The sequence below is a fragment of the Anastrepha obliqua genome, chromosome 4 (genome assembly GCF_027943255.1).
Source record: "Anastrepha obliqua isolate idAnaObli1 chromosome 4, idAnaObli1_1.0, whole genome shotgun sequence".
NCBI classification, from domain to species: Eukaryota; Metazoa; Arthropoda; class Insecta; order Diptera; family Tephritidae; genus Anastrepha; species Anastrepha obliqua.
Genome location: NC_072895.1, coordinates 16,485,676 through 16,498,838, shown reverse-complemented (window position 1 = coordinate 16,498,838; position 13,163 = coordinate 16,485,676).

The following is a 13,163-nucleotide window of genomic DNA, read 5'->3' as shown; positions in this document are numbered from 1 at the left end:
TCTTTAAGGCGGCAGACAGCTGTAAACGCCCATATTTCCCTGATTTTCATTAAAATTGTTTACAGTGAAGAAATCCATAGATCTTTTTTCAAATTGGCTTACAGTTATTTTATACATTAAAATAACATAACATTTTTTTTATTTTAATCATTTAAAATGGCGGATGTACACTCAATTCTTCCAGGAAGGCCGCAGCGGGGCTTCTCAATCGGCGGGCATTGTAGCATCGGCGTCAGTAACCTGAATACAAAAAACCTAAAATTTTTTTGTTTATTAATTTCATAATTTCTATATGAATTAAACCAAAAGGAAGAAAAAAAACGCGGAATAAAATGCTTCATGGGGGCGAATTTTCCTACTATTTTTGCTTGGAAAAAATTATTTTTTCGAAAACTTTTCGAGAAATTGATATGATAAAAAAATATGTGTGCAAAATTTCAGGGTGATCGGTCAATAACTTTTCGAGTTATCGTGTTCGCCAATTCGAAAAATATAGTTTTGAGAAAAACGCGTCTAAAGTCGGCAACGTAACTACACCTCTTCCAGCGCTCGAACGCAAAGAATAGAGTCGTCACGGTTGACGATCTATAATATAAGAAATACTTAAATTTACGTTCTAAAAACTTTTTGACATATAATATTATTAAAGATTATATTAACATTTTATGGAAAAAAAAATTTTTTTTTTCGAAATTTTACAAGTATCTGTCCCATTAAAAGTGTGTAAAACGGAAACGAAATACGATTTTTTATTTTTGTTTTCAGTTTTTTTTATTTTCTGATCCATTGTTAAAAACAAAACATTTTTTTTACCATACGAGGTTTGTTCAAATAGTTGTCAGCCTTCAAAAAATCGTATTCACATCTACAACGGTCACAGCTATAGCCGGTGCTACTGAACCGATTTTGATGAAATACAATTTTAATGACATAGAATTTATGCCGTTATCGTGTGAATTACGTTCATTTAGGGGGAAAAAGATTTAGTATTTTTTTCGGATTTTTAAAATAAAAAAAGGGTCAAAAAACCGTTTCTTTATCTTTGAACGTCCGCCATTTTGCCAAATTTAATTTTTTTAGAGATCAAAGTCCACACAATAGCGACATTCATACTGAGCATGAACCTTTATATCTTCTTGATTTCAGACACTTTTCCGTGTCGCCAGCGACATACCTGTTTTTGGAAGACCATTTTTTGAAGTCGAACACCTTTTTGAACTAACCTCGTATGGCCAAAACAGAATTTTTATTTTTTAACAATAGATCTTAAAATAAAATACTCAAAGCAAATTAAACAAATTTTCATTGAAATTCCAAAGCTTTTCGAAAAATTTTGAGTATGTTGGTTTATGGCAAATTCCATTTTGCTAAATTGGCATATTGAATTTAAATAAGTGCAAGTTTGAAGTAACAGAATAATAGCTATGAATTTAAACAATTTTTTTTTCTGACGGTGTGCGCATTTCTTGCACATAAGTAAAAATATCGTTCGATGGTTCGATTTGAGTAAATACCAAGCATTTTCCTCGAAATTCTGATACAAAATTTGCATAAAGTGTGAAGCTTGGATTTATATAGGTTCTGTAGGAAAATACACTAAATTTTCATAAAATTTATTATTGGAATTAAATAAAAAACAAATCAATTGTCAAAACTTGTAAATAAGTCACTGTACTATAGTTATTTCACGCACCGTAGGTAGTTGGGCCATTGCCTACACTGACGAACTGGCGCTGAAGGCTCTAGCAAACTACTCCAGAATCTAAAGCGAACTATACGGAATACACGGAGTATTATGAGAGCCTTGGGAAGGAATGAATTCGAAAAAAAGCCTTAAAATATGACATCAGTAGCTTTCATAATTCCGACTACGAAAACTGTTTGACAGAGCTTATGAATAGAACAGCCCGGCAAATCGGGTCTAAAAGAAACAAAAAAAATACCAGTCTAACGGTTAGACGCGATAGAAGTGAAACCTTCCGTAAAACAAACTGAGAGAGAATAAGACGAAAGCAACATTAGGAGCGGGATAATTATAGGTTCATTATAATATTGCTATAAAGTTCATATTTTATTTTCTTCATTTTATTATTATTCATCCTCAATGTTTTCAATTTCAACAAATGATACGAGTGGCTTATGATAGATAAAATATGATACAAATGCTTTGGTTTCGATGTTGTCAACATATCTTTGAAATACCGCGTCAATGGTTGTTTTTGATCGTGTTGTCGATTCAGTGCGATTGTTACACATTTTTAAATTGAATGTTGTATTGAGAACGTCAATTAAAGGAACCGCTGTGTCCAATGCAAAATTTACGTTAAAATCGCCACTTAAAATCATTGGAACTTTATCGTAATATTTTCTAAGTATCCGCGATACTTCTGGTGTATACTTTATTAAATTTTTGTGTATGAATTCCGTGATGCTATTTATTGATTTTTTTTTCTGTCGATATTCACGACACTTTTCTGCATTATTTTTCGGCATAATTGCGGTAAATATTTAAAAATGAAAATATTTACGAATATTAAAATACACACGCGGTTGCTATTATGAGCGTCCCCAGCAAAACCTGCGTGGCCGAAACTCTAACACAATTACATTTTTTTGAATGTTACAAACACATATGCTCGCAGGTTTTGCTGGGGCGTGACCGAAATTCTAACACAATTACACATATGCACTCGTATTTGTTTGAAAATCGACTTTTTTTTTGGTTCTCCGTCACCTTTGGAAAATGTGTAAACAGTAAGAAAACTTTATTCATATATTTTTCCTCATTTTTGCATCAGTAAAATTAAACAAACGCCGTAGCCGAATGGGTTGGTGCGTGACTACTATTCAGAATTCACAGAGAGAACGTCAGTTCGAATCTCGGTGAAAACACCAAAATTAAGGAAAACTATTTTTCTAATAGCGCTCACCCCTCAGCAGGCAATGGCAAAACACCGAGTGTATTTCTGCCATGAAAAAAAGCTTTTCATAAACATATCATAAAATAAAATAAAATAACTGTATAAAAAAAAATTTTTTCTTGTGATTCGAACCAAGGATTTTGGATCGGAAGCTCACATTGCTAGCCGCTCGGCTATCGCGCCATGCTGTCGGCGCTGGCCTAAAAGTTATTTAGTTCGTCGCTACGTTTATATCAACATATAATATAACGCTTCGTAGCCAAGAGTGTCGCTTTTTTCATTTCATCGAGTCTGAAATCACTCCCAACGATTCTAAAGAAGTTTTCACTTCAAAAAGATCTGATCTTTTCTCACTCAACTCACTCGAATAATCATTACCTAATTTGTAGTGGTAGCGCATGCCAATAAAGTAGCTATGCCGGCTAACTGGGATGAATGAAGACGAACAATGACAGAATTACGGTTGTGTTAAACGCTTCGTGCTGCTGTTCAGCAGGTAGCCAAAGCCAAGATGCCCAAATTTTAGTCCTACTATAGCAGAACAGCTAAGAAGAAGATGCTGAAGTGATTTCACCTCCTCTTTTATACAGCTGATGCAAAAAGGGACTTGCAGTAATACCGAGTGTCACAGCATGCATACCTCGCGGACGATTTCCTATGAGGACACCCACGAAATTCGAGATCTAGCCTTAGAAGCTCCCTCGTGCGCCACCGATCTACATGTGGCCGGCTGTTTCACGTGACCTCAGCAGTTTGTGTACTTGCCTAGCGCTCGCTGTGTTAATGCGCAGACCACCTTTCCGGAAGCAAACCTATTTCCAGGGGCCTATTTCTCACATTAGGCGTGGAAACTACCTCACAGGTCCTGGGTCGTTAGCTCGCTCATCCACCCCACAGTTTCCTACAATGTCACTATGACCCAGATGATTCTAAATATTAATAAAGTCAGCGATGACATATATTCGTCGACCAGCTCGAGCGCAGAACCGTAATTGACGTTTCGTTCTCGGAGTGGTACTCACTACTTCGAGCCAATCGTGGACAGGTTCACCTTCTGGGGGTTTGTGGCCGAGCTCCTTCTCGTATTTGTGTTTCAAGCCGACTCCGAATGGAAGATATTTTTATGTCGAATTTTTCATGGCAGAAATTCACTCGGAGATTCGCCATTGCCTACCGAAGGGCGACCACTATTAGCAAAATTTTCATAAAAGCATATGCCGTTCGGAGTCATGGATCAGCATCAAGACGCACACTACCAATAAGAGCAGGAGCTCGGGCAAACACCTAACAGATGTGTACGCGCCAATCATTTGTGTTTTTAATTTAATTTAACAAATACTAAATAAAAACTCTTATCGCTTCTAGAAAAACAAAAAACATATTTTTTATAATATTGGGGGCTGCCAATGGCTAAAGCTGGAATGTCTCAACTCGATAGATACATTAATTGATGCAATAAATTTGACTATGCTGCAACTTCAACTGCAACTCTTTCAACAGAGGAAATAACTGCAACCGCTTTCGCTCTAATTGGCCCAACTTCGTCCGGTGGTTCTGTTGCTCTTTGGTCTGAATGAAGCAAACGCCGACGTGAACCTGCTCCTGAACTTAGACTTTAGGATGGCGGGCCTGCTGTCCCAACGGGTGATGTTTTTGTTACCCTCAAATCAACTACTTACAAGAAGAAGCATTTGGGCTTTTATGCGATTGACCTCGTGTTTCAAGGCCACAAGGAAATGCTAGCAGATTTCGAGGTATGGAGGAGGCCTTTTGATGACTTGAAATATCCCTTGGCAGAGGATTTTTTAAATGTACGGGTTTAGTAATCCTTCACTTGTTTGAAAGCTTCAGTCACATATTTTATCTAATATTGAATATGGCAATGGTAAATGCGTATATTTTATATCACCGCCTATATAAGGGAGACACACTCTGTCAACTGCCCAACTTTCGTTGTGAAGCCGGTGAATCAGTGTGTTTGTTTGGTGGTCTTCAGTCCCATGGTCGTGGTCGTTCATCATCACTTTCGACATCTCCTACGGCACAGCGATCGGTGTCGAAGAAAACCTATTTTCCATCAAATTCACAACCAAAAATAAAGAATAAAATGAGAATTAATATCAAATACAAAAGAATTATTCATTAGAAAAATTTAAACGCCAAAAGGTGGGGTAGACTTCCGTAAGAGTCTAATGAAAAAACGCACTTCAAATTCATTCACTTTAACCAAAAATTAGTCTAAAATCATTTTTTGCGCACAAAAGAAAAATCAAGCATTTGCGAGGCATGAGTTAAATTAACGGATCTATCTCACTCTTGTTTTGATGCCCAGAAACTCGTTTTGTAAATTCTATATTTTATTGGTACGTACACAAATACATGCAAATGAAACACCTTAATTAGTTCTCAATTCGCAATTTGCTCTTCTCCTCCACCTAACGAGTAACGCTGTTGGAGTAAACAAAAAAAAATTGCATTCATTCACTTGCTCTCCAGGCAGGCTATTGCATAACTATTTCCGCACTGTAATGCTTTTGCACTTCCTTATTAGTTTGATTCATGCTTTCTGCTTCTCCGGATAGCATAAACTACTCGCCTGTACATATTTTTGTCTGTATGTAATCGTATTTTTATTGAAGTTGACTTCAAATGCAAATTTCACTTAACCACTCATTAATCTTTCGGTAGCCAAATCAAGTTAAACTACATTTTGTACGTATTAGTACTTCATAGTGCAGGGTGATTCAATTTATTCTTTTGAACATTTTTTCGAAATAAATTGTAGAGTTTTCGTTTTTCTTGTGCCCCTGTACAAAGTCTACAAGAATCATTTTCTGCGACACCAATTTTTTTTATGTGATAATTAATGTCCTGTTAGCAGCTTAGTGTAGAGCTTTATGTCTCTTCTCTCATGATCAACGAGTCTTTTCGATTGCCGCATGTCCGTTTCAGCTCTCCAGTACACGATTAGGCCTTGTTGTTCCCGTTCACGCATAGCGGCACTTTTGAAGCTGTTGCTTACCTCGCAGAAAGGTTCAGGACCAATGAAGGGAAGTAGGTAGGTAGGTATAGTGATTGTCGGTTGATACACCTAGGTCCGCTGTAGGCCCATTGTGATACCACCAGGGCTGTCCCCTCTCCTCTCTACTCTACATTGTCCTCATTGAACCAACCTCTGGCTTTAATTTATCTAACAAGACTTGTTATTTTCAAATTGGCTACTTCTGCCAAGTTGTTGAAGGAACTTTTTCCTAAAATATTGAACCTTCTTCTATCCATCGCCAGGCACCCGCATAGAAAGTGTTTTATAGTCTCTTCTTCTTCAATGTCGTTACAGCTTCTGCTAAGTCGTTATAGGGTGCTCCCAATCTATTGGCATGCCTGCTAATCAGACAGTGCCCTGGTAGAACCCCAAAAAGGTCAGGGACTGCGCGCATAGCCCGTCGGCAGCTCTGATGGTGTGTTCGCTTATAAGCATCTTACAAGTTGCTAAAGGTATGGGTATGTTCGCTTTATCTGGTTGGCTCGGTAATGTGGTACCCAATCTCGTAAGTTCATCTGCTTTGCAGTTGCTTGCTATGTCACTGTGCCCCGGCACCCAGAGCAGGTTTATTGTAAAGTACTCGGATAGTTCTGTCAAAACATCGATATATTCTTTTACTGTCTTTGAGTTAATGTTCGGTGATTGTAATGCTTTCAGGGTCTATTGGCTATCTGAATATATATTTATTTATCTTGTGCTGAGGACACTTTTCTTTAGGGCTAAGAGGCCTTCCCTGATAGCCAGAATTTCAACTTGAAATACACTACAGTGGTCTGGTAGCCGGATTGAAGTGTTGGCACTCATTTCCTCAGACTGAAGGTCTCCGCCTACTTGTTCATTTAGCTTGGAACCATCAGTACAGATACTGATTCCGCTTCTATTATCCAGTACCCCATTGTCCCAATCTTCTCTCGTTGAGAAATTTATGGTAAAGGATGTGTTTAAAACCAACTCTACTGAGTTACAAAAGTCTGTCATTTGATGTAAGGAGAGGTATTCGTCTAGTATTCTTTCATGACCCCTTCTGTTAGTGGCTAAGTTAGAAGATTATCTTAATCTAAGTGCCGATTTCGCCGCCAGCTGTTTGCTGTAGGCCTCAATCGGTAATAGGTGCAGCATGACATTCATCGCTGGCGTGGGTGTAGTCTTTAGTGTCCCGCTTATGCAGAGACTAGCAACCCTTTGAATACTTTCTAGGCGTTTTACTGTTGTTCTTTTGTCGAATGTTGGTCACCAAACTAAGACACCGTATGTCATGATAGGCCGTATCACTGCTGTATATAGCCAGTGTACTATTTTTGGGGTTAGGCCCCTTTCTTTGCATCTATCATTAATCGTAAGTTCCCACGAGAGCCTCCTATCTAATACTAGTCCTATCTCGCTTACTTCTTCCCCAACCGATATTGTGATTCCTCCAAGGGTAGGGTGGCTTAGAACAGGTATCCTATATTTTCTGGTGAACAAGATTAGTTCTGTTTCGTTGGGATTTACCCTAACTCTGCGAATTTTCCTCTTATTAATATTGCAACATCATCTGCGCAGGCTTCTACGTATATCCCCCTTTCCTCTAGATTCTTTAACAATTGATTCATTACCAGTGTCCACAACAAAGAAGGGAGGATTCGCTAAAGTATCCACAATTTCATTTCCTTCGTGCGCCTCATGTTCCGGTACCCACATGTTCCGGTACCCACTTTGTTAAAGTTTAAAGGTTAGAGTTACGAGACTCTTAAAACATTTTCATACCAACCGTGATTGAATTGAGAAGCTATCTAGCGATTTTAGAGTTGCTTGACTGTCAGAGAGAATGTTAATATTGGCACGGCGTGTGCCTCTCCGTAGACATTCTCTGCCACACAGTTCTAAGGCGCAGATGTCCGCCTGAAAAATGAAAGTAGTTTATGCCATTGTCATGGCTTTTTTGACATGTAGTCCGACAACTCCAGCCCCGACACTGCCCTCTTCCAATTTGGAGCCATCAGTAAACCATAACTGTGCGCCCTGTTTTAAAGATATTTCATTGTTTCTCCATGCTGAGCGACCACTGATGAACATCTTGAAATTCTTGGAGCATTCTAGTTTTCTTTCTATCTTGTCGCAGACCCTCAGGCACGGAGAGTTCATAATTGCACCCTGAATGCTTACATGTCTTGTAAGATTGTCTTATTTGAGATGAGATAGATTAGAAAGCGTTAGTACTGCACTAACTGCCGACAGTTTGGTTACAAGGTGGAGTGGAATGAGTCCAGTGACCATTCCTAAAGCTATTGTGGGACAAGTTTGCATTGCTCCCGTTACGTTCAGACAGGCCATTCTGTATACCTTGTTAAGTGTAATCTGAGTCTTAATTTGGCCTACTTTTGGCCACCATATCAAAGAGGCGCACGTGATCATTGGCACTATTATTGTCTATAAGACCACGCCATCATCTTTGCCTACAGACCCCATGTATTGCTCTCAAAGCTTTATTTGCCATGTATGAAAAACAACTTTTCCGGGCCAAGGTTTTATGAAGGTATTTTTTGGCATAGTGCGCTTCTTATTATTTATGACGCATATAAGGAATGCAGCTGTTTTTCTATGTGGAGATAATGCAGGATTTCAATCCAGCATTTCAGCGACCAACCACGCTTGCTAATAGGTGTCTTAGTAAGCAGATGCATAGCAGAGACCTCTCTCGCCCGACAAAACTAACACTCTACAAGACGCTCATCTTGCCCGTTCTACTCTATGGCGCTGAAGCATGGGTCGCGTGTCACAAACTGATGCAGCAGGTCGTAGGGTATTCGAGAGAAAGATTCTTCGGAAAATCGTCGGTCCTCTTCATGCTGGCGATAACTACTACCGCCGAATGAACCACGAGCTGTATGATCAATATTCAGCGCTTGCGCTGGCTGGGCCACGTCGAGCGTATGGCTGATGGAGAAGGTGTTCGGATGGCAAGTTAGAGGACAGCGATGTAGGGGAAGACCATGCCTCCGATGGAAGGTTCAAGCTGAGGGAACCCTATCATCGCTTGGTGTAATAAATTGGAGAAGGCACGCGCAAAGCAGAGACGCTTGGCGAGCCTTGTTACAGTGGGCCTTAATCAGGTAACTGGTTGTGATCCTTGATCCTGTGTTTTTCATAGAGCGGCTTAAAATTTTTTAAATTTTGATTAAAATTTGTCGAATTTTTATAAATTTTGCTCAAAGTTTGAAACCTCGATTTTTAAGGTATTAAATAAATAATAATTAAAATTTAAAAATAAATAACAGATATTGCAAGACCATCATATGGTATGCCATGAGATTGATTGGTTGGGAATTAGGTTTACTCACATGAATTCAATATCGCAATGAATTCAATTCGCATGAAAATTTGTTTCTTCAGTAATATAGTAGGCTGGGTGAATTTTCTTAAATTTTCATGTGTAGTGGAATTAGGTGAGAAAATCTTAGCTCAAAAATTTAAGTTAATGTTTTTAGTATTTTAGAATTAAGCAGAAAATAATAAAAAATCTCAGAATGCAAAAATTTTTAAAAAAGTTGTCAAATAATCCACCGAAGTGCCTCGAAATAATTTCTACTACTGTTTTCCAGTAAATCTCCAATTTACCAAACGGAGCTATGTTTAGTTAATTTTATTTAGTTAAACAAAAATGTACTGGTATTTGCCTCACCCTGTACTTTAATGCTTTGGTATTCCATCAGCATTGAAACCATCAAACAGAAACACTCATTAAATGATACTTAATTGTGGATCATTAGAATTTTAATGACGCAGAAAGTGGATTGCCTGGGGAAATTCTACATTCGACACTTACGTTGCAAGTTCAACGCTAAGAGTGGCTGGAAGGTGTAGGTTGGTGCGTCGGAATACAACTTTAAAAATATACTTTTCTATACAGAATATTTTCCACCTTCTTCTTATGCCCAATACCTAAGTTCACTCTTTTTATTTTGCTTACATTTCGCTGCTGCCTTTTGTATTTTCCTTCTTCGCCCACTTTGTGCCATTTACTTTAAACTTGCGCTGCCAATCATGTCTTTGAATTTGCTACGTTAAGTCAAACTTTTAATTAACCGAATATCGATAAAAGGGCGAACGTGCCAATCGTGCACTCAAAGTATTTTCGCGTTCAGGTCAAATGTAAGGGGTTACAGGCAATTTCAAGGTGCATAGAATTATGCTTTGGTGAGCGTAAAAGAAATATTCGCTTGCTAATTTATTATGCCGAGGCTGTAAGCGCAAGTTGAAAAGTTAACATTTTAGTGTAATGACGCGCGTTTTTTCATTTACGTACAATACTGGCCCTTGTCAAGTGAGTCATTGTGGCATCACAATACTTCAGATTTTCACGCCATTTGGCTAAGAGGAAATAGTGTTAAAAGTTTATTAGTTTACAAAGCGCTTAGGTGATTGGAATTTGAAGAAAAAAAAAAAATAAGGAAAACGAAAAAAAATATATTTTGGAGAACAAGTTTTTTATTTTAAATCTTGTTTTTCTTTAGTTTAATTATTAATTTAAAAAAATTATAATGCAATTTAACGAATACACTAGTTTACAAATTTTCAGTTTCAAAAATGGTCTTCGATCAAAAAGCGTTTTTTAGATTAATTTGAGGTCACTGAAACCAAAAATGACTTAAATTTTTTTTTTTCAAAGAACGGTTTCCGAGATATTCCCAAAAAACTTGTTTTCTGTGCAATAGTGCAGTTATTACCTGCAATCTCTTAAACAGTGCGTGCCATTTCTTTGAAGTGCATAAATTTCGAAAGGCCCACATACCTATGTATAACCTACATGACATAATTCGTGTCAATGGAAGTCGCAGTTTTCGCAAAACAGCTGTTGAAAGTACAAAAAAAAGGCATTTTTGAAGTTTTTTACTAAATTAATAGGACTATGAATAAGTTCGTGCGGTTTTACAACAGATGGCGTAACTTGATTATTATTCCATCGATCCACATTTCCAAACATTCATTGGAGAGCTACTGTCGTAAGGCACAAACGTCGGTATAAGTTTTTTATTTGAAGCGTAAACAACAATATTTTTACCACACTTGAAAATGTCGAATTTCGTGCCAAATAATGTGTTTTTGCGGGGAATTCTTCTTCATTATTTTAATATGAAGAAAAAAGCAGCCGAAAGTCATCGTATCTTGGTGGAAGTTTATGGTGAGCATGCTCTAGCTGAGCGAACGTGCCAGAAGTGGTTTGCACGCTTTAAAAGTGGTGATTTTGGCTTGGAAGACGAAGAACGCGAGGGTGCGCCGCCAAAGTTCATGGATACCGAATTGGAGGAATTGCTCGATCAAGATCCGGCTCAAACGCAAGAAGAGGTTGCAAAAACTTTGGGAGTTGATCAATCAACCATTTTCAAACGTTTAAAAGCCATGGGAATGATCCGAAAGGTAGGCCATTGGGTGCCGTATGAATTGAAGCCAAGAGACGTTGAACGCCGTTTTATGGCATGCGAACAACTGCTTCAACGGCACAAAAGAAAGGGTTTTTTGCATCGAATTGTGACTGGCGATGAAAAGTGGGTCCATTACGACAATCCAAAACGTCGGGCAACGTATGGATACCCTGGCCATGCTTCAACATCGACGTCGGCGCAGAATATTCATGGCCTGAAGGTTATGCTGTGTATCTGGTGGGACCAGCTGGGTGTTGTGTATTATGAGCTACTGAAACCGAATGAAACGATTACGGGGGATGTCTACCGACGACAATTGATGCGTTTGAGCCGAGCACTGCGAGAAAAACGGCCGCAATACGCCCATAGACACGACAAAGTTATTTTGCAACATGACAATGCTCGGCCACATGTTGCACAAGTGGTCAAAACATACTTAGAAACGCTCAAATGGGATGTCCTACCCCACCCGCCGTATAGTCCAGACCTTGCGCCATCCGATTACTATCTCTTCCGATCGATGCAACATGGCCTGGCTGACCAGCACTTCCGTAATTACGATGAAGTCAAAAAATGGATCGATTCGTGGATTGCGGCAAAACCGACCGAATTTTTCACAAAGGGAATCCGTGAATTGCCAGAAAGATGGGAAAAAGTAGTAGTAAGCGATGGACAATACTTTGAATATTAAATTTGTAATCATTTTACGTCAATAAAGTTTCAAATTTCGAAAAAAACCGCACGAACTTATTCATAGTCCTATTATTAAAGTTTATTAACTTTTTTCTGGAACAAAAAAATTGTTTATACCGACGTAAGATAGGGTTTCTGAAAGACAATGGCAAGGAGTAACGCATCCCCAATTGACGGAATTGCCAAAGTGCCAAACAAATTTTCGGTCCTTAAGCAATTTGTAGGGAAAGTTTGGCTGCATGGATTCCCTCGCAGGCACAAACTTAGTTTTTGCCCTCCAACGGGAACATCTTTTAATAGAGCAATGGGTTCACAAAAGAATATGTAAAGATGTAATATATAATATAATAATTTTTGTAAATTTTTAATTACTTTTTATATATTACTTTAAATTCATTGTTAATTTCAAATAAATTTAAAAAAAATACCAAAAAGTTGAAATAAAATTCTCAAACATTTTATTCCTAGAATATTCTTATTAGAGACATGGCCGAAAAGGAACAGCGGTCGATCAAACAGCTTCTTAAGATTTAACAGAGAAACTATAGGAAAAATGATATGGGTATTAACTGGTCATGGTCTAATAGGCAGCCACGCTAGAAGGTTAGGACTCCCGTACTTCGATTTCGGTAGAAGATGTCTTAATACAGAAGAAGAAGAAACAGTCAGACACCTTTTATGTGAGTGCGAAAGCTTAGCTATGAGGAGGCTCCGCACTCTTGATACGGCATTTTTAACCGATGTAGCAGACATAGCGTATCTAAAACTAACGAAGTTTGCCCGTTTATTAAAGCTACCAGATGATTTGAAAAGGAACTGATAGGGTAAGGATAAGTTCCAGTGATATCTCAATGGACCTACGAAAGGTCTAGTGTGTACTCTCGACAGCCACCCTACCTACCTACCTATTTCAATTACATTGAAAAGTTTATATTAATTAAATTAAAAAAACTAAATTTTCTCAGGACAGTTGCAAGCGCGGCCGTTCGCGCATGTGTCGGATTATTAATTGCAAATAGCAAACAAATCGGACTACTCACTAAGAATAGCTAGTCTAATCTTCTATATTCAATACTCTACTCTTGTTTAAGTGAGACCAAATTG